The sequence below is a fragment of the Heloderma suspectum genome, chromosome 17 (assembly GCF_057233095.1).
Source record: "Heloderma suspectum isolate Gila_16-S chromosome 17, 16-S_ref, whole genome shotgun sequence".
Lineage (NCBI taxonomy): Eukaryota > Metazoa > Chordata > Lepidosauria > Squamata > Helodermatidae > Heloderma > Heloderma suspectum.
The window spans coordinates 20683331-20693734 of NC_139474.1; the positions used below are offsets into that span (position 1 = coordinate 20683331).

At 51.7% G+C, this 10404-nt stretch overlaps 1 protein-coding gene across 1 annotated transcript in view; it reads right to left on the bottom strand.

The window, feature by feature from the left end:
• ADAMTSL4 (ADAMTS like 4) overlaps positions 1-9653 on the bottom strand; it is a 69008-nt gene extending 59355 nt beyond the window's left edge. Inside the window, exon 1 of the mRNA XM_084824223.1 lies at positions 9596-9653. The gene's annotated coding sequence lies outside the window, so the exon portion shown is untranslated. The remainder of the gene's footprint in view (positions 1-9595) is intronic.
• Positions 9654-10404: the final 751 nt, after the last annotated feature.

Consider the following 10404-nt stretch of genomic DNA (forward strand, 5'->3'; position numbering starts at 1 on the left):
AATGCCGACAGCTGTACTTGGAGCCGTGAGCAGTACTGAGAATTCTTGGGTTTCGTTGTATTTCGTTATTACATTTCTATCCTGCCTTTTCCCCTCTTGCAAGGAACCCGCGGGGGCTCATGTGGTCCCCCTCCTCTCCATTTTACCCTCACAACAACCCTGTGGGGTGGGTTAGGCTGCGAGTCAGCCCAAAGCCCCCCAGTGAGCTTTGTGGCTGAGTGGGGACTAGAGCCCAGGTCTCCTGAGCCGCAGGCCAACACTCTAACCACTACACCACATGGAGTTGCTTGCTAGCAATGGTTTTCAGCCGTAGGGCCCACCTCGTGTAGGGCTTTCCCATGCCATCCGTGTCCACATGCAGCCATGTGCCTCGTGACGTAGCCATTTATTTATATTTGCAGCCCACCCTTCCTCACAAGAAGCCCAGGGCAGTTAATGCCAGTGTGGTATAGAGGCAAGAGTGTTAGACTGGCCCAAAGTCACCCAGTGAACTTCCATGGCCGAGTGGGGACTAGAACCTGGATCTCCCAGCTGGGAGATCCAGGTTCTAGACCCCAATCGGCCATGGAAGCTCACTGGGTGACTTTGGGCCAGTCACAGACTCTCAGCCCAGCCCACCTCACAGGGTTGTTGTGAGGATAAAATGGAGAGGAGGAGGATAACGTAAGCCGCCTTGGGTTCCTTGCAAGAGGAAAAAAGCACGCTCCGGGAGAGAGCGCAGGACAGGAAGGCCTGGCGTGCTATGGTCCATGGGGTCACGAAGAGTCGGACACGACTGAACGACTGAACAACAACAACAAATAAATGCAATAAATAAATAAATAAAAATTAATTAATGACCCCTATAAAAACAAGATACCCCACGAACACTGTTAAAACCCATAAGTCTAAAATTACAGATCCACACTAAATGCGATCGTGCCGTCACTGCAGCTCCAGAAAACAGAGAAAGCGCTTGCCTGTACGCCCCAAAAGACATCTTGAACTGGCACCTGAATGACAGCACTGTGGAAGACAGCAGAATCTCTACTGGAAGGTAATTCCAACCGTCGGGGACGCCACTACCGAGAAGGCTCCACCAGGCATGGTAGCCTCATGGACCACATTCCTTGGGGGTATCCTGCCTATCGCAGGGGGTGCAGCATCTCAGGCCTGTGGGCCATATCTGGCCCGCTGGGATTCCCCAATAGCCCCACCCCTTCCCCAAAGCCCCACCCCCGTTCCTCCAACCACCAATCATTTAGTGGTTTCCTGGCTTTCGTGCAGTTTTTTCACCATTCTAGAAGGTTGAAATGCCTCTTTAGGGCTTAGTAGTGGCAACAAGTCCTTTAAGCTAAAATATGCTGGTGCTTGGCTTCCTATGCCTTTGGCCTCACCCGCTACCAGAATGCAGCCCCCAAGAGCTTCTCTGCCTTGGGCTGAAAGAGGTTCGACACCACTCCTGGAAGTTCAATTTCCCAACGATCCCGGCTAAGGGGATGGGTCCCGGGGGGCTGCAGCTGCTCACTACGTCTGCAGTGCAGGGCTCAATGCAAATCAAAGCTTAGCCCCCAGACCCGCTTTTCCCAATGCCAAGTCTCAGTCCTCAGTCTTGAAATATTATTTCCATGAGTGCTTCTAGACACATGCAGAGTGCTAGTCCATCAGTCACCAATGAACCACGGTCAACACACAAATTTAGGAAATTAGCGTTGCCAGAGTGGATGACATTCTAGGAGGGTCTGAGCACAGGAAAACAACCGCTGCAACTTTTTGCAATTTGGAAATGGTTTCTTGCTGTCCCTTCTGGATTCCTTTTCTCTGCACACTTCTGGGATGTCGCACCCTTGGTGACCACCTGTGTCACACTTTCAGAGCCATGTGGGCAAGGGGCCCCCCCTCTCGAGCGAGATAATCCCCTACTTCATCCATTAGCCCTAACATTGTAACCACTAGCATCCATTAGCCATATGCTGGAATGCAGGGTGGGCAAGTTGTCCCAAGACATGGTCTGAAGCGCATGAGACAACTACCTCGCTGAAGCTGAGCAGGTCTGGGTCTGGTCAGTGCTTGGAGGGGAGACCACCAGGGTGCCACGTGTCGCCACCTTGAGTTCCATGATGGAAGAAAGGTGGGATATAAGTGCAATAAATACATCAAACAAACAAATAAAGTTGTGGCCCTCCCGATGTTTTGGCCTACAGCTCCTATCAGCCCTAGCCAGCATAGCCAGTGGTGAAGGATCATGGGAGTTGTAGCCCAAAACATCTGCAAGGTTGCCCACTCCTGCTCTACCATCTCCACCTTAAAATGCATCCCGCAGCACACCGCCAAGATGGTTCTGCCAGATCTCTTCCACAATCCCCCCCACTGGCTCCCGCAAGATGAGTGCTTCCCACTGAGCAAGCACGGCGAGTGCAAAATACAGCTTGTTTACAGGTAACCACCTCCTCCCTCCCATCGAGACGGGATTCCGTTTTCTGAACTGGCAACCGGGCAGGCATTCTGGCCGCCGGCAAGGGCAAGGGCAACTCAACATGGAAGGTCTCACGCACAGGAGAGGCCCGAAGGTCACAGCTCACGGCTTCTGTCGCTCCATATGAAAAGTCAACAAGGTTTTGGGTTCAAATGCTAACTCCTCAGACGAGGCCAAACTGTGTTACAACCAACTGGCCAGCCCCTGTGCTGTCACTGATACCAAGTGGTCCGTAGCCTGGTCGGTCCAGTGGCTCCAGAACCACTGGAGCATTCTAAGGCCTCCTGTGAGGCCTTGGCAACGCACTTTGCGGATAACATTGATCGGATTAGGAGTGTTACTCCGTGCGCTGTGGATACAGTTAGTGAGCAAGAGGCGGCCTGTGGCAAACCGGTTTTGTGGGATTGGTTCCAGCTTCTTCCTTCTGATGAAGTGGACAAGGTACATTCATCTGTAAGGCCGACCACCTGCTTCCTTGATCCTTGCCCATCTTGGATCATTATGGGCTGCAGAGAGAGGCTGGGTGAGGGGATCAGGGCGCTGGTGAACGCCTCCCTTGGGGACGGAGTGATGCCATCAGCCCTCAAGGAGGCAGTGATAAGACCGCTCTTAAAGAAGCCCTCCTTGGATCCCCAAGTTCTGAACAACTTTCGCCCAGTCTCAAATCTGCCATTTTTGGGCAAGGTGATTGAGCGGGTGGCGGCGATGCAGTTGAAGGCACACTTGGAAGAAGCCCATTATCTAGACCCATTTCAGTTGGGCTTCAGGCTTGGGCATGGGACAGAAACGGCCTTGGTCGCATTGGTGGATGATATGAGGAGGGCTCTGGATAGGGGCGAATGCTCCTTTCTTGTTCTCCTCGACTTCTCAGTGGCTTTTGATACCGTTGACCAGGGTATCCTCCTGGACCGCCTGGAGGGGTTGGGTTGGGCATTGGAGACACCGTATTGCAGTGGTTCCGGTCCTTCCTTTCCAGCAGGTACCAGAGGGTAGCACTGGGAAAGGAGGTTTCGGACTTGTGGCCGCTCACTTGTGGGGTGCCACAGGGTTCCATCCTCTCCCCGATGCTAGTTAACATCTATGTGAAGCCGCTGGGGGCCATCATCAGAAGGTTTGGGGTGCATTGTATGCCGGGTTGGATGAATCACAGTTCGGAATTAAGATTGCTGGGAGAATTATCAACAACCTCCGATATGCAGACAATACTACCCTAATGGCAGAAAGCGAAGAGGATTTAAAGAGCTGGTTTGAAACTCAACATTAAAAAAACTAAGATCATGGCATCTGGCCCCATCACTTCCTGGCATATAGAAGGGGAAGAAATGGAAGCAGTGACAGATTTTACTTTCTTGGGCTCCAAGATCACCGCAGACGGTGACTGTAGCCATGAAATTAAAAGACGCTTGCTCCTTGGGAGGAAAGCTATGGCAAACCTAGACAGCATAGTAAGAAGCAGAGACATCACCTTGCCGACAAAGGTCCGTCTAATCAAAGCTATGGTTTTCCCAGTAGTAATGCATGGCTGTGAGAGCTGGACTATAAGGAAGGCTGAGCGCCGAAGAATCGATGCTTTCGAACTGTGGTGCTGGAGAAGACTCTTGCGAGTCCCCTGGACTGCAAGGAGGTCCAATCAGTCCATCCTAAAGGAAATCAACCCTGACTGCTCATTGGAAGGACAGATACTGAAGCTGAAGCTGAAATACTTTGGCCACCTAATGCGAAGAGAAAACTCCCTGGAAAAGACCCTGATGCTGGGAAAGATTGAAGGCAAAAGGAGAAGGGGACGGCAGAGGATGAGATGGCTAGATAGCATCACGGATGCAATGAAGATGAACTTGAGCACGCTCCGGGAGAGAGCGCAGGACAGGAAGGCCTGGCGTGCTATGGTCCATGAGGTCACGAAGAGTCGGACACGACTGAAAGACTGAACAACAACAACAACAACAAGTCATCAATATGCGGATGACATGCAGCTCTACCTCTCGTTCAAACCTTCACCAAGGTTGGCTGTGGAATCCCTGTCCAAATGTCTGGAGACGATAAGTGGCTGGATGGGAAGGAACAAGCTGAACCCTGACAAGACTGAGGTACTTTTGGTGGGAGACAAGAGGAGGCTGAGGGATGTTGACCTGGTGTTGAAGGGGGTATGGCTACCCTTGAAAGACCAGGTCCACAGCCTGGGGGTCATTTTAGACTCCCAGCTGTCCATGGAGGCTCAGGTGTCAGCTGTGAGCTGGATAGCACTGTACCAACTCCATCTGATACAGTGGCTGCGCCCCTTCCTTCCCAACCATCTGCTCCCATCGGTAGTACATGCCCCAGTCTCCTCTCGTTTAGACTACTGTAATGCGCTCTACGTGGGGTTACCCTTGAAGACGGTTCGGAAGCTGCAGCTGGTAGAGAATGCGGCGGCTCGCCTGATTAAAGGCAGCCGCCGGTGAGATCACATAACTCCAGTGCTGAAGGAGTTGCACTGGTTACCAGTTGTTTTCCGGGCCAAATTCAAGGTGTTGGTTTTGACTTTTAAAACCCTATATGGTTCCGGCCCAGCCTATCTTAAGGAGCGCCTCCAGCAGCACCAGACAGGCCGCTTAACAAGATCAGCCTCGGATGGCCTTCTCTCTGTCCCATCAGCCAGGACAGCTAGACTGGTGGGGATGAGGGAGAGGGCCTTTTCTGTGGTGGCCCCCACTCTGTGGAACTCCCTCCCTAGGGAACTCCGCCATGCCCCCTCTTTAATGAGCTTCTGCCGTGCATTAAAAACGTGGTTGTTCAGGCAGGCATTTGGGGTGGGTTAGGGTATTTTAGAAAATATTTTAATTGTAGAATTTTATTGTTTTAAACTGTTCTATTGTGTGCTTTGTACATCGCCCAGAGTGGCTGGGTGACCAGCCAGATGGGCGATTAATAAATTTAATAATAAAAAAATACACCTCCCCACCTGGAGCAAGGGTGCGCCAGATTCAAGGTGTATGTTAGCTGACACCCACCTGGCACTCTCCAGATGTGTTGGGCTTAAGCTGCCATCATCCCCAGCCATGGGAATAATGGGAGCTGTAGTCCAACACATCTGAAAAGAACTAGGTTTGGGGGAGGCTGATGCAGAAGTCTGTGTGTGTGAACTGCACACATAACAAAGAATCTCGATTCACGAGCTCTCCTTCTAAAATGGCTGTGCTGCTAAGCGTTGTTTGGAAACAGGGAGAGTCTTCCCTTAATGCCAAGCCGCATAAATGGAAAACATCTTTTTTTTCTCCCCTCACACATACTGTTGGTCTTGGACGTTTTTGCGTTTCTGACCCTCATCTGTGCTGCGTTCTCTGCAATGCAGCCAAAGCTACTTAGGCCCCCAAACCCCACACCAAGACAAATAGGCTGCAAGAAAAATGTGGGCTGCTGCTGAACTCTCTTAACTTTCTATAACTCCCTCCGGGTAAAAAGGATCCACAGCCACCACAACACAGCTTCCTTGAGACAGCCAGCCAAGCCACAAAACCACAGATACCAGTGACACATTCTTTATCCACCAATAATAATAGCAATAATAGATGGATAAATAATAATCATTATCCACCGATAATAATAGGTGGATAAATAATAATAAACTTTATCCACCAATTATTATTACTATCATCATCACAATAATCATTATTATTACTATTAGGTGAATAATTATTTGGTGAATGCTGCATCACAGGCAAGGACAGAGCCAGGAACGCCTCCACTGGAAAGGAACTCCAAAAACCTTGGGATCACCACGGGAAACAATTGAGCTGACCTTACTTGTGCAAAAGAAGGAAAGGAGAGCAGCTCTCAGGGGCTGGGGTGGGATGGTCTTTCAAATACTGGAGACCCACCCCTCCTCCTAAGCATGCCCACTCAGCACCGCCTCTCTGACTTTGGCCATGCCCCTTCCTTCCATAAATAGACACGGAGAACATTTAAGCGACAAGGAGGCTGCAAACGTTTCATCCGTGGATTGCTGAATCGCTTAAAACACTTTCAGTCGACCCCAAAAGGTTCCCCTGTCCAATAAATCCACCAATTTTAAACTGCTTTTAATAAGCCACGGCGCTCAGTTGTCTAGTCCAGTCCAGTCTGTTGTCCAGCCCTAGCCCAGTTCAGAGATAAAGAACCATATCACGGGAGCTCAGGAGCCTTGAATTTGCTCATCCACCACTTACTTACTTGATTTATACCCTGCCTTTCTACCAAAAATTGGCACTCAGGGCAGCTACTATCGCCCGGTCAGACCTAGCAGGTACCCAGGTCACCCGGTCCATTTTCTCCACTAGGGTGAGATGTCCTGTATCCTTGTTCAAATCACAATTATGACTTCTCTGTTTGCACCTATGCACATAAACGTGCATCTGCCAACGTCATGCAAATGTGCGTCCTCTTTTTGCGGGGTGGTGCATATCATTTTCTTTGGCTTTGGGTAATACGACTACAGTTTGGACAGCCAAAAACATGTAATTAATGAATTAAATTAGTTAAATGTTTTTGGCTGTCCAGACATGTTGGCTGGGGAATGCTGGGAATTGTAGGACCTTTTTCTGACTAAACATGCATAGGATTGCACCTTTAATTAATTAATAATTAATTAATGGTGCAATCCTATGCATGTTTAGATAGAAAAAAAGTCTTACGGTTCCCAGCATGGCTTCCTGGGGAATGCTGGCTGGGGAATTCTGGGAGTTATAGGACTTTTTTCTCTTTAAACACACATGAGATTGTGCCTTAAATTGATTAATTAATTATACAATTCCTTCCCAATGTCTGTATTCCCAAAGGATTGGAGGGCAGGGCAGATGGTGTCCCACCTCCGTGCCCACAGCTTTCTCCATTTCAGCTTTTCCCTTCTCTCCGTTCAGTGGCACGCAGCACGTCCCAGCTTGCAACTGGAGGGAGCAAACACAAGTGTTCCGTGGGTTCCCCCAGCCCTAGCTTCCACATACATTCCCAGCTTCACTTGGGACAGCAAGGCTGTGGGGGTGGGCACGCTTTCCTGGGAATAAGCCTCACCGAGCAGCGCTTACTTCAGAGTAAAATGTGCGTAGGGTTGCCCAGTGCAACCGCCTGGACCAACCGCATCACACCCGAGCCTTCATTCACGTGCTGCTGCTGGCATGGAGCAGTTTCAGCCTCGCAGGCCCCCGTTCTTCCATGGAGCCCTCGGAACGCGAAACATATTCCCCCGCTTTCTCCCTCTCGGATGGCAAAGAGGAAGAGACAGGTGCGATTTCTGGGGAAAGGCTGTCGAATGCAGGCAAACAGGCTCTCTCCCTCTTAACTGGGACGGATCAGGCCTGAGAAGGACTTACAGCACACCGCGCTGCAAGAGACAGGCGGTGGGAAACACTGAAGATCTCAAAAGGCGGCTCAGGGGAGAGGCATGACCCGGGCTGGATTATGCACGGTGTGGAGAATGTGGAAGGCATTCCCTCCCCCTCTTTTCATTCTTGCACGGGGGCGGCGGGTCAGCCTGTGCAACTGACTGGCAGCGGCTGGAGGGCAGGCGAGAGGACGAGGCAGTGTTCAACCCAGGGAGCTCCCCTCCCACAAGAGCTGCTGACCTGGCCATGGCTCAGAAGGCTTTCAAGGCGGATTAAATAAATTCCCCGGAGGATGGATAGGTTTGCTGATAGCCGTTGGCCACCCTTAATCCATTTCATTTTATTTATTATTACATTTATGGCCCGCCTTTCCCCCTCCTCTTCTCCATCTTATCTGCAGGACAACCCTGTGGGGCAGGGTAGGTGAAGAGTCAGCGACTGGCCCAACGTCACCCAATGGGCTTCATGGCTGAGTGGATGCTCAAACCCAGATTTCCTGGGTCCCAATCCAACACTCAAACCACTCCTTTTGTTCTAAGAACTTCCATCCCAGGCTTCAACTAAGTGGCAGCTAGATAAAACCTCCAGGTTCACGGGCACTCTACCTCTGGAACTCCAGGTAACGGGGACATATAACAAGAGCTTCCTGTCTTTCATGAGTTTCCTGCAGGCATCTGGCCAGCTGTCGCTGGACTCCTAACCCAAGACCTGACGGTCCTTTGGTCGAAATCCAGCCGGATAGTTCTTATACAAGAATGCATGGCACATAAAATTTTCCATGCTGTTTCTCAGGCACAGATGGAAAAGCCTTTCTGAGTGCAGGAGAGAGAGAGAGAGAGAGAGAGAGAACCATCCCGCATGTATTAAATCTGCTGCTTGTTTGTGGCTTTCCAAACCTCTGGGAATCTCATTCCCGTCCCATATCATGTTCCTGGCCTTTGCTGATGTGCAAAAAGGCAATAGCAAGAGATCACGTCCTTAACAAGGCGCTATAAAAAGGCCAACTTGGGTTTTTGGGGGGCTGGGGGGTGGGGAAACAAGCAGGAGATACCCTCACGGTTAGCCTGCCCTTAGCTCTGCTCCACTGAACTTCTTTCCCCATAGATCTCCCCCCTTTAAAGCAGCCTCTGTCGTGGGTGGTCCGAAGCCAGAATATTCACAACAGAGGAACAAGAGAGAGGAAGAAAGAAATAATGTCCCATTAATTTAAAGCAGAAAGAATTAGGGAAGGAAAGATTCCTCCTGTGCAAAGCACTGAGTCATTGCTGACTCCTAGAGGGACGCCGCTTTCGCTGGCGTTTTCATGGCAGACTGTAACGGGACTTGCCTGCTGAAACCAGCAGGATTTAAATTGTGCTTAGCTTCAGATGGATTGCGCCCAAACTGTTTTCATTCCACGGCGTCACAGGACATATGCAACCCCCCCCCCCCGGTTGAAAAACTCCCCCGTAAGTTTAAAACAGGGTTTACTCGTCACCATCAGCCACTCCAGCAATCAATGAGAACGGTAGTCTAAGGACAGTTCAGTCCCAGGAAGAAGTGCAGGGCTGATTTCTGGCACAAATCACACAACAAGACCACCTCTGAGTATATGCAGAGTGTTTTCCCTCAACCACAGAATAAATACAGCAGAAGCACACACGGGCGGTAGGCGAGACTGTTGAGGCAGGATTGAGTTCCAGCACCTTTCCCTTGTCAAAATCACGCCTACGCCTCTGCCGCGCATTGATAAATTGTTTCCTGCCTGCCACTGTATTGAATTTCCTGCCACTTTAAAAAAAATAAAAAATAAAAGTGAACTCACCTGCCAGACTTTGGTTTGGAGTTACAGATCCACGGGTGAAGAGGAGGAAGAGTTGGCGGAAGCCTTTGCTCTCAAAACCATGGGACCCTCATATATATATATATATATATATAGTATTCTATAAAAAGAAGGGCAAATAAATGAAGAGGTGAGTAAATGTATTGGAGAAGGAGGAGAGGAGAGACAGAAGGACGAAACGGCCCGCCGCCCTCCCGGTATTTTATCCCTTATGTCGTCTGTAGCCCGCCTTTCCACCAAGAGAAACGGCGCTCAGCGCCGCTCACGATCACAAACTAAGCTTGGTTCAAGCAATGACAGAACCAGCGCTTGCAAACACGACGGGAAGTGAGGCGGGGTGCAGCTCCCGTCCCGCCTGGCCGCCGGCGGCCCCGGCTGGGGATGGCGGGGCGGAAGCGCTGGTCCGGCGCGCCGGGCGGGCTCCGGGCCGGGAGAGGCGCGCGCGAGGGAGCGCGGCAGAGGCAGCGATGGCCAGCAGCTCTCGCCGCGCGCCCGGGCGGCAGAGCGCGCCGCCGAACCAGCCCGGGCCCCAGGTGAGCCAGGCGCGGCGGGGCAGGTGCGCGGCAGGTGCGCGGCAGGCGACGGGGGGGGCGCCGCGGGGCGGGGCGGGGCGCGCAGGGGCCTCTCCGGAGGGGAGACGGGCCAGCTCGGCGGAGAGCGGGGCCGCTTGGAGGGCAGCGGGGGTGGCCGTGTCCGCGGAGGGAGGGAGGGAGACGCGGGGCGGGGGCGCGAGGGGCCGCGCGCACAGGAGGGTCGCGCCGGCAGGCTGCGCGGAGGGAGGGGGGATGGCG